This window comes from Schistocerca piceifrons, chromosome 5 (genome assembly GCF_021461385.2).
Source record: "Schistocerca piceifrons isolate TAMUIC-IGC-003096 chromosome 5, iqSchPice1.1, whole genome shotgun sequence".
NCBI lineage: Eukaryota > Metazoa > Arthropoda > Insecta > Orthoptera > Acrididae > Schistocerca > Schistocerca piceifrons.
The window spans coordinates 317,429,909-317,448,751 of record NC_060142.1 but is presented as its reverse complement, the minus strand read 5'-3'; positions in this window follow the sequence as shown (position 1 = coordinate 317,448,751).

Below are 18,843 nucleotides of genomic sequence, written 5' to 3'. Positions count from 1 at the left end.
TATGTGGCGGAAATGCTCTAAAAATGCATTTGAAATATCCTTTTGTGTTATCAGTTGACGGCCATCTAAACCGTGGAGCACCGTGACCAATGTCCGGCGGTAATGTTTGTGTTCCCGCGACACATGGTACAGCGAGGTACGTTCGTTTCCCAGAGATGGTGTCGAGACATCTTGCCCGCATCGGGATGCCACCCAGTCCACGTCACGTGATCGATAGGGTTTGTGCCTTGACACGATGAACTTCTGCATGATGTTCTGCAAACGGCACCTGGGATGACAGCTCACGAAGCATAGTGTAATAATAATGAAGAGTGTCTCTTTTCCATCTCGTCTTATCCCGACCATTCTATATGAGAGCTCTTCTTGTTGCTGGCTTAGTGGACTCGAGCCACCATTGAAGCACTGAGGCATATGTTGATAGACGGCGTTGACATGTAGCCCATACCTCCTCGAATCTCTGACGACATTCGAGGTCCGCCAAAAGTGCCAAATTGAGCTTCCACGTCCCGCGGCTTCTCCACACACTTTGCCGAGGGACTGATATGGTACAAACGTAAGCCAAATGTTCATTAAATGCCGCAGGCCATCGTTCCGCGTCGACCACCTTATCTCATACGCCAACCGAAACATATATACGATCAAGTCTGTTCGCCGCGTGACTGGTAAAAATAGTGTATACCTCACGGTTCCTATGAATCCTGTCCCAGGTGTCGCATAACTCCAGGTCCCGGCGTAGCACTTGCGGTCCACGATAGGTATTGTAATGTCGAGTCTGGTCTTTTGGGCTAAAACACAATTGAAGTCACCACCTATAATGAAATGATCGAATCTGCCGGTAAATATGGCACAATCTCTTCTGAATAATATCTAGCACGCGTCCATCTGTTGTCTGTGCCGGAAGGGGCATAAATATTGAGAATACGAATTCTATGAACAGTTATCGCCAGTCCTCGTGCCGAAGGCAGATAAGCCAGGTCGCGAACTGGAATCCCGTCCCAGACCAATTTCGAAGTTCCACTGCCGTTGTCCGAGTGAGGTGAGGCGTAGGAGATGTATCCATGTAGTTCCTGGAACTCAGGAATCTAAATTTCCTGCACCATCAGTATATCCACACACGACGCATGTATCATGTATCTAAACAATTGCTGTTTCACGGGTGATCTAATGGTATTTACGTTCACTGTCCGTATTCTGTAAGCCTGGATTCGAGTAGCTGTCATCTCCGCATAATGTTGAAATGACGAAAATTCAACGTATCGATAGTCCCTTCACACATCCGCAGTGTGTCGCCTGACGGACGTGTCCCTGCTGCATTAGGCTTCTTGAGATGCGGACTGATGCGAGTCCCCACCAATGGCAGGGTCTGCAACGGTGATTTCTTCGTCCTGTGCATCCCAGTGGATATTATTGGGGTGCTCCAAATTGCCCTGTGCAGCACTGATCTGTGGCATCTGTGGATCTGTCGCAGCTTTAGACTCCGCCGCAGAATGGGTGTCGGGCACCTGAGCGGACGCGTCGTGTGAACGACACGATATCTTTTCACTGTCCGAATTCACATGGCCAGCGTCATCCGAAGCTTGTGGTTCCAAGGCAGACCGGTCCATAGTGCTAGACTCATCAGGGCTCCCAAGAAGAGAAGGGAGCATGGACAAGGATGTGGGTAGCGAGGGTAAAGGAGGATGTTGACATAGAGAGGAAGGAGGAGAACATGGGAAGAGAGGGGACAAGAAGGCGATGGACAGTGAGGGGGGCGATGAGGAGATGGAAAGAAACAGTGGGGAGAAGGGTATGGTCCTAGAATGGGGGAAGAGAGGATGAATGCAGTTTATGTGTCGGATGCGTTTGTGGGTATGCTGCGAGGAAAGGCTAGTTTATTGTATTTAGAAAAATACGTATGTCAATCTCATGTAGAATTTACTACTATTGTGGAAGTCCTTTTTTGTAATCTTTTACTTATGGCAAACTGTACATTCAATTGCTGTCATAATAGCTGAATTCTCACTTAATAATTTAGTATGTCAAGATAGCCTACTTAATACAAATATTCAGCTTACTGGTTTCAGGATAATACTGCTGTCTTTTGATGAGGTAATTAATCCACAAACAGTCTCGTTATTGTGTATAAATTTTAGTCGTGTACATACATAGCGTCATGAAAATGATGTAAAATATATAATTTATGGGTTTTGCTATTTAAGCAGTGAAATAACTAACGATGTCCAAAGAAAAGAGTATACAAAACGCAGATTGGTATCAGCAAGGAAATTATCCTGAAAAAAAAAAAAAAAAAGAATTTGGTATCATATATAGCCGGCCAGAGTGGCCGAGCGGTTCTAGGTGCTACAGTCTGGAAGCGCGCGACCGCTACGGTCGCAGGTTCGAATCCTGCCTCGGGCATGGATATGTGTGCTGTCCTTAGGTTAGTTAGGTTTAAGTAGTTCTAAGTTCTAGGGGACTGATGACCACAGCAGTTAAGTCGCATAGTGCTCAGAGCCATTTGACCATTTTTGGTATCATATAACATACGCTGAAGAACCACAGAAACTGGTACATCTGTCTAACATCGTGTAGGGACCCTGCGAGCAGGCAGAAGTGCCGCAACGCGACGTGGCATGGACTCGACTAATGTCTGAAGTAGTGCTGGAGGGAATTGACACCATGGATCTGCAGTGCTATCCATAAATCCGTAAGAGTACGAGGGGGTGGAGATCTCTTCTGAACAGCGCGCTGCAAGTCATCCCAGATATGTTCAATAACGTTCATGTTTATTTCGTTCCAATTAAAGAGAAAGAAAATTGCTCTTTCATATATCCACATATAGAATTTCAATTTTTTAAATAAAACTGTTCACAAAGTTGGAGACAAAAAAATTTGCTTTAGATGCATCTTGTGGCTTTCACAGTTTGTCATCTGCAACCACAGAGATCTTAAGTAGATAAATGATTTACATCTAAAATTTACGACGCTGCGTGTTAGACTGTTGTAGTTAACATTATTTTATTCTACGTGAAACATTATGTGTGTGTGTGTGTGTGTGTCTCTTTCTTTCTGTTTGTGTACAATGTTTACACTTATCTTTTCAGATTTTCATTTGCCTTCACTGTGATATTGTGGAAACCTGAAAAACTAAGTGGAAACATATTGTATGCACCAAAACAAAGAAAGAAACACACACACCCATACACACACACACACACACACACACACACACACACACACACACACACACACACACTCTCCCTCACACACTCACATGCACATGCCTGTCTCCCTAGATTGTGCTCGGTCGTAGATGTAAATATTTCTAATTTAAGTTCTCTGTGGTTGCAGATGAGAAAAATGGTTCAAATGGCTCTGAGCACTATGGGACTTAACATCTGTGGTCATCAGTCCCCTAGAACTTAGAACTACTTAAACCTAACTAACCGAAGGACATCACACACATCCATGCCCGAGGCAGGATTCGAACCTGCGACCGTAGCGGTCGCGCGCTTCCAGACTGTAGCGCCTAGAACCGCTCGGCCACACCAGCCGGCCGCAGATGAGAAACTGTGAAAGAAAAGCGGTATAACCCAAAATACTGGAAGCCCCACAAACACATGTGTTAAAAAATTTTGTCATTTTCCAGATTTGTGAGTACTATCCTTATAAAAATTGAAATTCTGTATCTACAGATAGTAAAGAGGAGTTTTCCTTTTGTTTGATAAACAGAAAATAAAAAATTAGCCAGCCGCTGTGGCCGAGCGGTTCTAGGCTCTTCTGTGCGGAACTGCGCTGCTGCTACGGTCGCTGGTTCGTATCATGTCTCGGGCATGGATGTGTGTGATGCCAGGTTAGTTAGGTTTAATTAGTGAAATGTCCCCTTTGAAAAAATTATAAATGACTGTGCTGGTAAACTTCTACGTTATTTGATTTTCAAACAGCTGAGGAAGACTCAACGTACTCAAACAGTTTACTCTGTACTTATTCTGATCATTACTAAACTGACACACAATATTTTTTCGGGAGGACGACGGTTCAATCCCGCGTTCGGCGATCCTGATTTAGGTTTTCCGTGATTTCCCTTAATCGCTCCAGGCAAATGCCGGGATGGTTCCTTTGAAAGGGCACGGCTGACATCCTTCCATAATCCGATGAGACCGATGACCTGGCAGTTTGGTCTCTTCCCCAAACAACCCAACCCAACCCCAACACAATATTTTTAGCGCAACGCAGTCTGACTTTCAATAATTCCTACAAAAGAATGGCCCTGACTAAGAATAACCTATACTTTTCATGAATCACTTACCTCACAAAAATCTTCGTTACTCGAACTACTGCAATACATCGAGCACCAATACTGCCACCTAAATAAAAGATTCTAACTACTGAAGGCACTAACTACTGATAGGCGTAGTTAGCAAGTGAAAGACTTTAATAGAGAACAAACAATGTATTTACGTTGATAGTCTTCAAAAGTCATTATATATTTAATAGAGAACAAACAATGTATTTACGTTGATAGTCTTCAAAAGTCATATATATATATATATATATATATATATATATATATATATATAATGACTTTTGAAGACTATCAACGTAAATACATTGTTTGTTCTCTATTAAAGTCTTTCACTTGCTAACTACGCCTATCAGTAGTTAGTGCCTTCAGTAGTTAGAATCTTTTATTTAGGTGGCAGTATTGGTACTCGATGTATTGCAGTATATATATTTTTGTTCCATCCAATTAAACAAATTTCCTTTTTCTGACGGACACGCGTCCAGATCGTCCTCTCAAAACTCTGGCATCTCTCTCTCCATATACACCACTGCTGGCGGCTCCCCTGCAACTGCCCAAAGCTACGTGCTGTTCACATCCAACTGCCCAACACTATACTAGCGAATATTCCAACAATAAGCCACAGACTGCATACAGGACAGTCAGCGATTTTCGTACAGAGCATTACGTGGCGGGTTACCAACATAAAAACCTAAACAGCCTACTTACATTAGTTCTAAGGTCAGGGGACTGATGACCTCAGATGTTAAGTCCATAGTGCTTAGAACCATTTTAACCATTTAAAAAAAAAAAATCCACTCATGATAGTGTAACTTCAGCGAAACTTGTCTGGGTAGAAAGTAAGAAAAGAAACTTGGGTTTGTCAAGGTGGAACCTATGTAAATAAATTTATTGTCATCACAGTCTACGACACACAGGAGAACCAGATTTTAACGATCTAACCATCTTTGCCAGAGTTTGGCTCAGCGGCAGTGTGAGAACCAAGCGCAAAGCCTTGAGGAACCTCACTTACAGGTCTCCGTCCGGCCGGCCGAGACGCAGCACGGAGCTCCAGCGCGGAGGATGCGCGCGCGGCGCCGTGTTGTGCAAGGCGGACGGAGCCCGTGGGCCCGGCTAACGGTCCGCCTTCGCTCGCGCCTTCGCCCGCGCGCCGCCGCCCTGTCTGCGCTGCGCCGTGTCGCAACGGCCGCAGTCGCGCTCTGCCTTGCGGACCGCGACATCTCTCCGTCACTGTCACAGCGGCGGCGCACACCCGACCCATTTACATAAGGCCTGACCAAAGTGAAAGCGCCCGACTATTTCTGGACACTGAATGCTGCCATGTGGAAATCATCGATGCAGTCCTCGTCTGCAAGTGCACTGTGCTAACAAATTTCTATTAATTTTAGTTTTTATATGTTGATTTATTGAACCTGAAAAGACTAGAGCCATCTAACCGTGTATTCTACATGTTTTAAATAACAGATACACAACAACAGCAAAACGAAGAAGGAGCTGTACGACAGAAACGAAATTTAGTAGGCATGTTTCTAGACCTTATAACTATACCTTCACTAACATTAGTTCAAAAATTACCACGTCGCGCACTCAAAGTATAATCTTTTTATTGCACAACTAAATGGTCTTTAATGTGGCAGGTATTGCTACATCAGCTGATTATAGTCACTGAAGAAAATTAACAATAATATCACTTATCTTGTATTTCCAATCCAACGACGATCTCACTCTGGCTTTGGCTCGTAATTAAAATTGTTGTCTAGCTAGCATGACTATCACTATTGGTGCGAAAGGCACACGGATGTTAATTACGCCGACTTGACGAACTTACGAAGACAATGTTTCAGGATTAATTTGATGATTTATGTTTTTCACTGCAATGTTCTTCATACTTTTTTTAAACAATGGTCACTTGATAATAATTCTTCACACTTTTCAAAGAAATTCACATTTATTAAACTTTTTTTACTTTCGCATGTTCAAAACAGTACTTCATCACACAATGTCGCAGCCATTACTGCTCTTAATAAAACTCATAACATTTTTCATTGTCCACAACTCTGAGTCATCTTTTCATTTCCAACACAAAGTCAAGACTGTTCATATTGTAACCTCCCCGCAAAATTTCGAAAGACAGTATTTAAATGTTAACGAGAATATAACCTAGTGTAACCTCCCAGCAAATAAAATAATTTATTGACAATGACAATTAAATAAAAAATAGCAATCTGAGCCATGTGTAAGCTGCCCACAAAAATGTAAGACAATTCAATGATAATGAAATCTCAGTGACAATGAAAACGCAAATAGACCGAAATGTCGATCTTAGGCCCTGTGCAACTTTGAATTTAAGTGAAACTTTTCTTTAAGGAAATGCATTGGAAACTTTCTTTCAGTTTAAATGATTGTTTTCTTAAAAAATTGCTTTAAAAACAAAATTATTATTGGGGCGATTCTTGAACAAATTAATTACAGTTAATATTACATTCTCAGATGTGCGCAATGCTGCTTCATTACCTTATTTAAAAAATTTGCCTCGCCCTGTATCTTGACCAGAGGGCCATTTCGACGCCCGCCGACTCCTCACACACAACTCCGACTGTCTCTCGCGCGCTACTACATGCTCTCGCGACCGCAACTACCGACTCTCCGGCAACTCGACCGTAGCTGCTACTGCCGACTCCTTACATGCAACTGCACTCTCGCGCGGTCAAGCGCAGATTAGCAACGATAAATAACTCTCTGGTCAGAGATTCTGTCATGCCTCGCCATCGCTGTACTCAATACATACGCGTTTCATAACCCTCCACTAGGGGGGCAAAAATTTGGCAGCGATGGTGAGTCATTTGGACTTGCCATGAGCAACAAATTTTTTCTTAATTAATTAACTTTACAATTACAGCATATATACAGATGTGGAACATAAAGGAAATATGGTGCACATGCATCAAGTACAAAACATATTAGACAATGACAAAATGTGAGTACAAAACATATTAGCAAATCAGAAAAATGTATATACAAATTATTTGATAGATAACAAAAGTGCACACGCACTGAAAAACTGTCTAATATTTTTAATTTCAGGATAACTGATCTTATTAACAAATGAAAGGAAGTGCACACGCACTGTATATGACTTTTTCATTTTACAAGAATTAGGGAAGGAATAGGAAGGATTGCGTCATTGTTGTAACACTTAGGTTGCACGCAGCTGCACTGAAAGTCCATATCTTTCCACAGAAATACAACACCAAGTGAGACAATTTGCAGTTCTTTTCCCAGAAGTATTTATCAGCGTATCCAAGACACTGAAATGTCGTAGTAATATTCCCTGTTATCATTTTGGCAGTACATCAGGTACACCAAACAGTGGGACCATAATAACGTCTTCATCGCTCACGGTGGTGGACAGCATGTCGTGTCAACACCACGCTCTTACAAGGCACACCAACGTAGAATTAGTGCAAAAAACCAAATATAGTGCTCCATGATCATGAGGATGGACAGGACAAATGGATATTGCAGTAATTCAGGGTAGTTAGCTCAGAAGGTGAAGGACATTAAGTCACATAGTAGTCTTCATTGAGAATTACGGTAGTAGTTTGCGGCATTCATAGCCCAGTTATTGAACATTTCTGTACCATGTATCTAGTATTACAGAATAATGTTCATAAAATTAACTGATTATAGCAAGTATTGGCATCATGGGTAATCGTATTACAATAAACAGTGGCAGTCCTTGGCCAGTTACAAAGCATATTTAGTATGACAGAATAATGTTCATCAGAAGTCATCATTGAAAAGGAGAGTCAATTATTGGCATAGCATTAACATAATTCATTGAGTTATACTAATTATTGGCACTCATTGGCCAGCAAGTATTGAATAGTACAACATTTTTAATTATTGGCAGTCATTGGCCTGTTACAAAACATCAAAAGTCATCATTGAAAACAGGAGCTAATGAATGGCATAGTATTAACATAATTCATTTAGTTACACTAATTATTGGCACTCAGTGGCCAGCAAGTATTGAATAGTACAAAACATTGTTCATCATTCAGTATTATTCAGAACTCTCTTAAATGGGTAGCATTATTTGGAACTGGTGATACACACTTTTTTTTTTGTTAGCAATGCATTGCTTTGGGTAATTATAAGGGAAAGCATGAAGAGAAAAAGAAAAAAATTTGCTTCTAGGTAGTTCCTGTAAATGAAAAATGTGTAACGTCATTCGTCATGAGTCAGCTGTAGCAAGGTTATGAAACAAGGAAGTATATGTGATCACATTTATAAATGATAGACACAACTGGGTAAAAAAAATGCAAGTACTATTATAGGTTTAATAAGTAACAAGTTTAGTAAGTATCATGAAAGGCTTCTCCTGGAAAAATACAAAATGGATTATTGAGCTGAAAGAAGAAACGCATACTATGCTGAAAAGTAGTGAACTTCGAATTAACAGGTAGTGAAATGTGTATAAAAAATGTGTTCCATAGCTGTCCTTTCCAAAACCTTCAGTCATCATACCATACGATATAAAACATACTGTCAAAACAAACTGCAACAAATACTTAAATAACTACATAGCATAAATACATAAACTTCAACATCATCCTCATCTGTAAAGAAAAAACTTCATTATCCAAATTATCATAACTTCATTATTATCATCACCTGTAAAGAAAAACTTCATTATTCATAGTAGTATATTCTTCATCATTATTCATCATCAGCATTCATTATCATCTACAAAAAATCACTTCGTTACTCATTACACAACTATTCCTTATCTCTAGCATATTTCATCACTAAAACTAAGATGTGTTGTTCTGTCTGACAGCCTGCATCAATCGCCTTGTATTCTGAAAGAAAAAATTAGTTAAGACTGCTATTCTACGATGTGTATAGTATATTCTTGTTAATGCTTGTTAATTCTGATCCATTTACTCTTCCTCATAAGGTTTTTGTATCTTCTTTCGTCTATTCCGTAGTTGAAATTCCCATTTCTGTTTAATTTATTTCCTTTACGCATCATTTCTTTCTGAAATTGATAAACAAAGATTAATGTCTTGCATTTAAATCATATACCCACTAAATAATGACTGGTTTATGGTGACATAATTAAGCATACAGCATAACATGACAGAAAACGTAATATGTCAAAAGCATAGACAGTGTTGAAAGGCAAAAATGTAAAACAGTCACGATGTTGAGATATCATAGGGCAAAAAAATGTCAAAGTCAACTGGTGTGTGTTATACCTTAACTATTTCACAGTGCACACAAACAGAACATGAAAACAATCGTACATACATAAGAAAGACAAAATGTGACTTTCTTTGTGTTCAGCTTGTATGTAGTGTAGTTAATAGAGGCGAGAAGTAAAGACTTTAATGGAGAAAGAATTTGATAAAATTAATACGTCACTACATAGAATTGCATAATTATTCATAAAATACGTAAGTTTGTCTGGAAAAATATGCACGGTCTGATGTGTAACGACAAGAAAAGAGATCTACTAACCTTACCATGCCGGGCACTTGCCAAGAAAAAATACGATAGTCATCAATAATTAATCACGTGAATATAATTGTATAAGTGGTCGTAAGTGGCATCATAGCACGTTAAATCATAAAGTGGTTTCATTCAATAAAGGGTTTAATGTTCGACACGTGGTGGTTGCCCTTACTTTTCCTGGTTCTCAAAGTTTCGACGTGTACAACATTGGGGTGAGGAATGCTGCGAATCCGATATGGACCTGCGTATAGAAGTTCAAATTTACTGCACTTACTTTTTATTCTGCTGGATAAATAGTGTGTACCTAGTAATATGTTCTGTCCAATGTGAAAGTCACGACGTGTACAAATCTGTTTTTGCTGTCTTCTTCGGCGCTCTGCGGCACGTTTGATGTTGTTTAGCGCAATGTTAATTATATCATGGTGTCGTAATCGACGAGATGTAGGAAAGTGTACTAATTCTTTAATTTTGTTAGGTAGTTCAGCGTTTTTCTGTATAACAGACGGAGATAGCATAGTGGATTCATTTGGTATGGAATTAATTACATCTTGGAAGGAGAATATGTGTGTATCCCAATTAATATGTCTTTTGTGGCAGTATATTCTACACAGTTTACCAATTTCTTTCATTAATCGTTCACAAGGGTTCGAGGAAGCATGGTACCTGGATATATAGATCGGAGAAATGTTTCTAGCTCGTAACATGCGTGTCCATATAGCAGAACGAAGTTGTGACCCTTTATCGGAAATTACTCTCATCACATGCCCTACATGAAATAGAAAATGTTTTACAAATGCTCTCGAAACAGTTTTAGCAGTAGCTTTGCGTAACGAGTGAAAGTAACAAATTTTGAAGTGAGTTCAACAGCGACAAACTTGTAGCAAAAACCTCTGTTAGTTCTCGGAATTGGACCAAAAATGTCTACTGCGGCCATATGTCTTAATTTAACAGGTATAATGGGTTATAATGGAGGAATATGTGAAGTGGTGTCTGACTTAGCTTTCTGGCAAATTTTACATGACGCTAAAACTCGTCGTATACGTTTTTCCATGTTGACAAAATAACAGTTCTGTCTCAGTATAAGAAAACATTTTCTGGCTCCGTAATGTGCATAACTTAAATGAGTATACCAGATTAATTTGTTAACCAGTTCGTCAGGAATGCATAATAACCAATTGTTGCTGTCAGGATGAGAGCGGCGAAATAGAATGTCATTGCGTACAGTGTAATGGTTTCTAATCGTAACGTTATTCTCATTTTGCCAGAGGTGTTTAATTTCTTTCCACACGTTGTCTTTATTTTGCTCTTTTGCTATGTCCTGTAATGACGTCGAAATAAAATTTTCAAATGCAACTTGTTGGATGTACATCACGCTGAAATTTGCTTTGCAGAAGTTGGTTGCTACGTCTTGCTGATTGTTGCTAAGAGAACGCGATAGTGCGTCTGCTATTAACATTTTGTGTGCCGGGAATGTGAACAATCGTAAAATTAAATTCCTGTAAATAAAGTTTCCATCTGCTTAATCTGTCGTGAGTGAATTTAGCCGAAAGTAAAAATTGTGTAGCTCTATGGTCTGTGTAAACGGTGGTGTGTCTGCCATAAAGAAAGTGCCGAAATCTCGTAAAAGCCCATACAACACATAATGTTTCCAATTCTGTAACGGAATAATTTCGTTCAGCAGGTGACAGAATGCGGCTTGCAAATGCGATGTTTTTGATTACTGTAGAGCCATCTTCTTCAATTTCCTGAAAAATGTGTACGCCTAAAGCGGTGTTAGAACTGTCGGTCGCAACGGAAAAATTTTTGGTAAGGTCTGGCTGCGATAAAAGTGGTGCATTCAACAAGGCGTGTTTCAAATAACATTCTCGTGAACAAGATTCTGCGTGTCAAAATTATTGCCTGCGTTACTGGAATATGCAACCTGTACTGTATGTGGTGAAATTCTATCCTACGTGCTGTTATTTATTTTACGGGAGGATGCTGTGGCATATCCACTAATTGAACTGCTCTGTTATTTCTTACTGACGTGTTACGCTATAGATGACACCTATTGTCTGGTTCATTCATGATTATTTGTTGTTGCTAATGTTCTTGCTGCTGATAAGATAGACTATTATTAAATGTACGCTGATAATTGTGCTCATTGTTTTTACGTCTGTCGTAATAGTCATTCCTATACGGTGCATTGCGTTAGGAATTGTAATAGTGTGTTTCTGTACGTAGTTATTTCTTTGCTGCTGTGCGTTACTATTTGTTGGAGCTGAGACTATACGTGCACGCGGCGAAACATTAAAGTTTGGTTGACCTTGTAGACTGCATTGTTGGTTAGGTATGCTAACCGGCTGGTTTTGTTGCTGTTGTTGTGAAAAACCTCTATTGTTACCAAAAATGTGTTTGCTATTGCTGATAATTTTGTACATACTGATGATTACGATTTTATCTGTTATTATAATTACGGCGATAGCTGTCGTTACGGGCGTGTCTAAAGAAAACTGTCACTATCGGTATAACTTGTCACATCGGGTTTTCATTAGTCATTTTTCTTAATTCTAGGTAGAGCAATAGTTAAAGAGCTGTTTTGATAGATATAAAGGATAGTAGAAGAGAAGGCAGCAGTGCAGAAAACTAAAGATGAAACAGCACTACTACAGCTCGGGGCCCTATGCACGCTACGGCACATATTCAGTAAAGCGTAATGAATCCCCTGAGGTCTATTACGCGCTGCAAATAAATTTTAGCTTTTGTGTTGCAGGCAATGGCGGTAAAAATCCAAAGGTAAATTGTTGTATCCATGTTAATTCCAATTTCTGCATAATAGGTAATGCTGATGAAAGTACAAAAATAAATTGACGTATCCAGTTCAAAGCTAGTTTCTGCATTACAGGTGATAGCGGTGAAAGTACAAAAATAAACTGTCGTATACAGTTCAAATCGTGTACCTGTGTTCTATCATTATTAATTTCCTTAGATTTTCTTACGGATAAAAATTGCTCGTAATCAACGTTCTCGTCACTGAATTTGAAAACACGTTCAGGTTTGTGTGTGAATCTGTTTGTCTGTGTCATTTCGTACTTCAAGTTGCGTAGCTTTTCAGATTTTAAGTCGCGTAGCTTTTCGGATTTTAAGTCGCGTAGTCTCTGTAAATTAGCCAAATTATACGCGCTGCGTGAGTCTGACAAATGTTCACTAAGTGGCGTCTGCTGTGATGTGTTATTAACTGAAATATTTTTTATCTCTGTGACCTCTTGCTGTAAACATGACAATTTTCTACGTAAGGTGTTATTACATGAATCGATCTCATTGATTGTCTGTTGTAGATTTTGAAATTCAGGTGTTTGATTAAATGAAACCGGTGAAGTATCGCCTGATTTACTGTCATTATTACTTTCAATAGCGTCAATACGACTGGCCAGTTCATCACATTTTTCAGTCAGTATTTTTACCTGATCATCGGTTTTAGAATCAGACGCATTAATCTGTTTTTGCAATTTACGTGTAGTTTCGTTCAGTTTTTTAACGTCAGCTTTGACGACATCGGAATCCTATGTTAGTTCTAATTGTTCGAGTCTGTCGGTCACTGTTTGAAAATCTGTTGTGTATGTGTCTGTTTTCGATTTAAGATCGGAAATTTCGTCACGTAATTCTGTGTTCGACTGTTTGATGGTATTAATTTCGTCGGACACTGTAGCAATATTGTTGTCTACGTATGTCTTTGCTTTCGCGAACAATTTACGTTTGTCTTCTTGTCTTTGTGCAGTGATTGTTTCCATGACTTGACGTTTTACTTTATTTTGATCCTGAATAAATTTGCAGAAACGCGAATCACTGTTTTGTATGTGGTGATTAAAGCGCTCGTCAATTTGAGTGTTCTGTTGTTCGAATTCCGCGTCTATCTTTGCGTCCATTGTGCGCGAAAGTTCTGCTGTCATTAGTTTAAACTCGTCGCGTAATTGTGTAGCTTTTTCAGAGCATTGTTTAGCGACTGCGCTAATTTCCTCTCTAAGTGTTTCTGTTGTAGCTGTTTGCATATCCTTTAATTCTTGAGCAACAGATTTAATTTCTTCGCTACTTTTTTTTGAACAAGCCTCAATTTCCACGCGTAACTGTTCCTTAGTATCGTGACATTGCGCGGCAACGTCTCTAATTTGTTCACTAAGCTGTCTGGAATTGTTGTCTAATTTTTCATTTAACTGTCTGGAATTGTTGTCTAATTTTTCATTTAACTGTCTGGAATTGTTGTCTAATTTTTCATTAAACTTGTCTTATTTTTCGTTCTGTTGTTTGACCTGTTCACTAAGTTGTTTGAGATTTTCTTTGAATTGTTTGTTATCTTCATTAAGGTTGTCTAATTTTTCACTCTGTTGTCTGGCCTGTTCACTAAGTTGTTGTTTGAAATCTTCACTATTTTGTAGCAATATTGCCATAATTTGACCCAATGTAACATTATCTACTCCATTCTCTGTACTGTTTGACGGTGTATTTGCAATTGTCGCGTTTTGTGTGACCATTTGGTCATTCTGTAAATTACAAAAAGGTTTACCAGTAGGATGTACACTGTCAGTCACTATTTCGGAATTAAATGGATCCGTCGTACTTTCAGTACCCTGTCCATTTTCATTAGAAAAGTTTGTCTGTGCGTTACTTGAATTTTCCAAACCGGGTGTGTTAAGCTGGGCAGCGCTCATTACAATAGGGCGTCCCGCGTCATCAATTGTCGTCAAATTAACAGAGGAGACAATTGAGTTCGTTTGCTCATCAGTAGGATGATTGTCAGTAAACGGTGGATTGTCATCATTACACTGCGCGTCACAAGTACTATCGGTGAAGTTGCTTAAGTCAGTAATTTCATTCATTATACCTCGCGATACACTATTCACAGTCTTTCGCGGCATTTTTACGGTAGTCACAATTATTCACAAAAGAAATAAGCACAATACAAAAAGCAACAAACACAAATACAACAGAGCAACGAATTGCCGATGATCTGAGGAAAGAAAGTCACAAAATTAGTAAAAGCGTTGCGCCAAATGCTGATTATATTAAGTAAAAAAAGCAAATATCTGACTACTTCTCAGAAGATTCTCAACGAAATACAATCCTGGACTGGATGTCGCCAAGTGTAACCTCCCCACAAAATTGTAAAAGTATTCTTATTCAAATATTAATGGACATAGAGCTAAGTGTAACCTCCCAGCAAATAATGTATGTCAATGACAATAAATGAGTGAACTAGCAATCTGAGCCATGTGTAAGCTGCCCACAAAAATGTAAGACAATTCAATGATAATGAAATCTCAGTGACAATGAAAACGCAAATAGACCGAAATGTCGATCTTAGGCCCTGTGCAACTTTGAATTTAAGTGAAACTTTTCTTTAAGAAAATGCATTGGAAACTTTCTTTCAATTTAAATGATTGTTTTCTTAAAAAATTGCTTTAAAAACAAAATTATTATTGGGGCGATTCTTGAACAAATTAATTACAGTTAAGATTACATTCTCAGATGTGCGCAATGCTGCTTCATTACATTATTTAAAAAATATGCCTCGTCCTGTATCTTGACCAGAGGGCCATGTCGACGCCCGCCGACTCCTCACACACAACTCCGACTGTCTCTCGCGCGCTACTACATGCTCTCGCGACCGCAACTACCGACTCTCCGGCAACTCGACCGCAGCTGCTACTGCCGACTCCTTACATGCAACTGCACTCTCGCGCGGTCAAGCGCAGACTAGCAACGATAAATAACTCTCTGGTCAGAGATTCTGTCATGCCTCGCCATCGCTGTACTAAATACATACGCGTTTCAATATTCAACACAAAAATTTGACTACTCTGTACGCTTTCGCACCAGAAGTCACAAGCCAGCCTCAAAGATAACAATAAGTACAAAGATATTCACACCAGATATTATATCGATTTCAACATCTCAAAATATCGACGTACCTACATATAAAAATTAAACCAAATTTGAATAGAGTGACAAATATGAGACATTACGTAGAAAAATATTCTTTAATCTACGGTATCGAAAAATTGGGTTGACGGGTGGTAAAGGTTTCGCAAATAAAGAACCATTACAACCTGAAAGAGGATTTCTATTACAATTTAGCTCCAGACGCGTAAGAGTGGCCCTTGTATCGCCACTATACGGATGCAGATCAGGTTTGCTGCTTTAAACAGACGCTGTGGCGGTCATGAGCGTTGGTTTTCTTTGATATTGGACGTGGTGGGTTGATGTTATTCAAGAACGCCTTTAAGGCGACAAAGACACCATTATCAACACGTCACTGTGTTTGAATAAGGGCGTGTGGTATTGCTAAGAGCAGCGGGATGTTCCTTCTCCGATATTGTAGCAAGACTTCGCAGGAGCCGGCCGCGGTGGCCGAGCGGTTCTAGACGCTTCAGTCCGGAACCGCGCTGCTGCTACGGCCGCAGGTTCGAATCCTGCCTCGGGCATGATTAGATTAGATTAGTGTTTCGTTCCATAGATCCGTGCTGTGGAGATCCTCGTGGATGTGGAACATGTCAATTTTTTTTAAAGCTGAAATAACAATACTAGTAGTATGAATATATACAATACAGCACTTGTTTCTATTAAAAAATTCGTCAATGGAGTAGGAGTGTGCGACTAGTAAGTCTTTCTGCTTCTTTTGAACTGATCTTTATTTGTCACTAAATTTTTTGTGTTTGCTGGCAAATTATTGAAGATGAGTGTTCCTGAGTACTGGACCCCTTTCTGAACTAAATTAAGTGCTTTTAAGTCCTTGTGCAGATCATTTTTGTTCCTGGTACTGTATGTATGAACTGAGTTGTTTGTTGGAAAAAGGGATACATTATTTAGGACAAATTTCATTAAGGAGTAAATATACTGAGAGGCAGTAGTTAGTATACCCAGTTCTTTGAAGAGGTTTCTACAGGACGTCCGTGAATTTACTCCACAAATAATACGTATTACATGCTTTTGGACTCTGAAAGCTTTTGTTTGACTTGAAGGGTTTCCCCAAAATATTATTCCATACGACATTATGGAATGAAAGTAGGCAAAGTATGCAAGCTTCTTCATTTTTATGTCGCTTGTGTCAGCTAACACTCGAATTGCAAATACAAATTTGTTAAGGCATTTCTGCAGTTCTGTGGTGTGCTCCTGCCAACTGAATTTATTATCAAGTTGTAATCCCAGGAATTTATGACTGTCAACCTCTTCTATCTACTCTTCTTCATACTTTATGCATATGCTGGGTGGAAACCTCTTACAGGTTCTGAATTGCATATAGTGAGTCTTTTCGAAGTTTAATGTTAGTGAGTTGGCTTTAAACCACTTATTAATATCCATGAAAATATCATTAGCTGATCTTTCTAGAACTACACTCCACATACTATTTATTGCCATACTTGTGTCATCTGCAAAAAAAAAAAAAAAATGAATGTGTGTGATATCCTTAGGTTAGTTAGGTTTAAGTAGTTCTAAGTGTAAGGAGCTGATGTCCTCAGATGTTAAGTCCCATAGTGCTTAGAGCCATTTGAACCATCTGAACTTGGCAGGAATATTTTCAGTGTACATGATTACTGGCAGTGGTAGAGGCATGTCTGAGGCAAGCTGGTTCTGCCTCGATGCCAGTGAGGGCCGTGTGCTGGTTAGAAGGAGGCCAGCTGTAAGCCTGCATCCAAACTGTCTGCGTGCTAGACACACTGAACCTACGGCTGGAGTTATAGTCTGTTGTGCGATTTCATATTATACCAGGAGCACTCTCGTGGTTATCCCATGCAATCTGACTGCAAAATTGTACGTCAATCTGGTGATTCGACCTGTTATGCTGCCGTTTATGAACAACTTTCCACGTGGTGTTTTCCAACGGGATGACGCTCTCTCACATACCGCTGTTGTAACCCAACATGGTCTATAGAGTATCGACATGTTGCTTCGGCCCAGTCGATCACCAGATCTGTCTCCAATCGAGGACATACATCATCGCACGACAACTCCAGCATCATCCACAAAGAGCATTAACCATTCCTGTATTGACCGACCAAGAGAGACAGGCATGGTACGCTATTCGACAAATTGACATCAGGTACTTGAACAACACAACGCATGCACGTTTGCGCGCTTGCACGAACATTCTGGCGATTACTTTGGTTATTAATGTACCAACATTTTACATTTCCAGTGGCTATACCAGCATTTCACGTTTTGAAAGCCTTATTTCGCGCTTATTTTAGCCCTCGATCTTCACATAGATATGTTACCTAGAGAAATGTATTCTCGAAAATTCATTGCTATACATTAGTTATTTTTTGGTGTTACGATTTTTTTCCATCAGATGCTGACACGGATCGGAGAATGGAGGCACGAGCGGCACAACTTCAGAAGTGACTTTTCCAGTGAGTGTGCGATTTACAGGAATTTTCGATCACGTGATGAGGTCTTTTGCTCCAAGGGAAATCAACAGTTTTGTAAACAGTGGGGAAGTAACCCTGAGCATGTGAAAATATGGGCGGCCTTGGACACCAGAGTCTACCTTGGGCCGTGCTTTTTCGATGGTATTGTCAATCACCATCGGTACCAGAACATACTGCATAAATAAATTTCAATTAAATCAATACCAACAGCTGCTGACAGGCGTTGATATACACCAACGGGTAGAGCTGAAAATGGATGCCCCGACCGGGTTTCGAACCCGGGATCTCCAGCTTACATGACAGACCCTCTATCCATTTTTTTTTTTTTTCGTTATAGTTCGTTGCGTTTGGTCTGGGCAGGCGTCATCCTTTCAAGTTGATCATTGATTCCTTGACTCCGTTTTTTTTATTGCAGAGAGCACGCAGCCCTCTGACCGAACACGCTGAAACGTCCCCTTTGAAAAATTAAACATGATTGTGCTTAAACTGACACACAATATTTTTAGCGCAACGCAATCTGACTTTCAGTAATCCCTACAAAAGAATGGCCCTGACTAACATTAACCTATACCTTTCACAAATCACTTACCTCACAAAAATCTTCGTTACTCGAACTACTGCAATACAGCGAGCGCCACT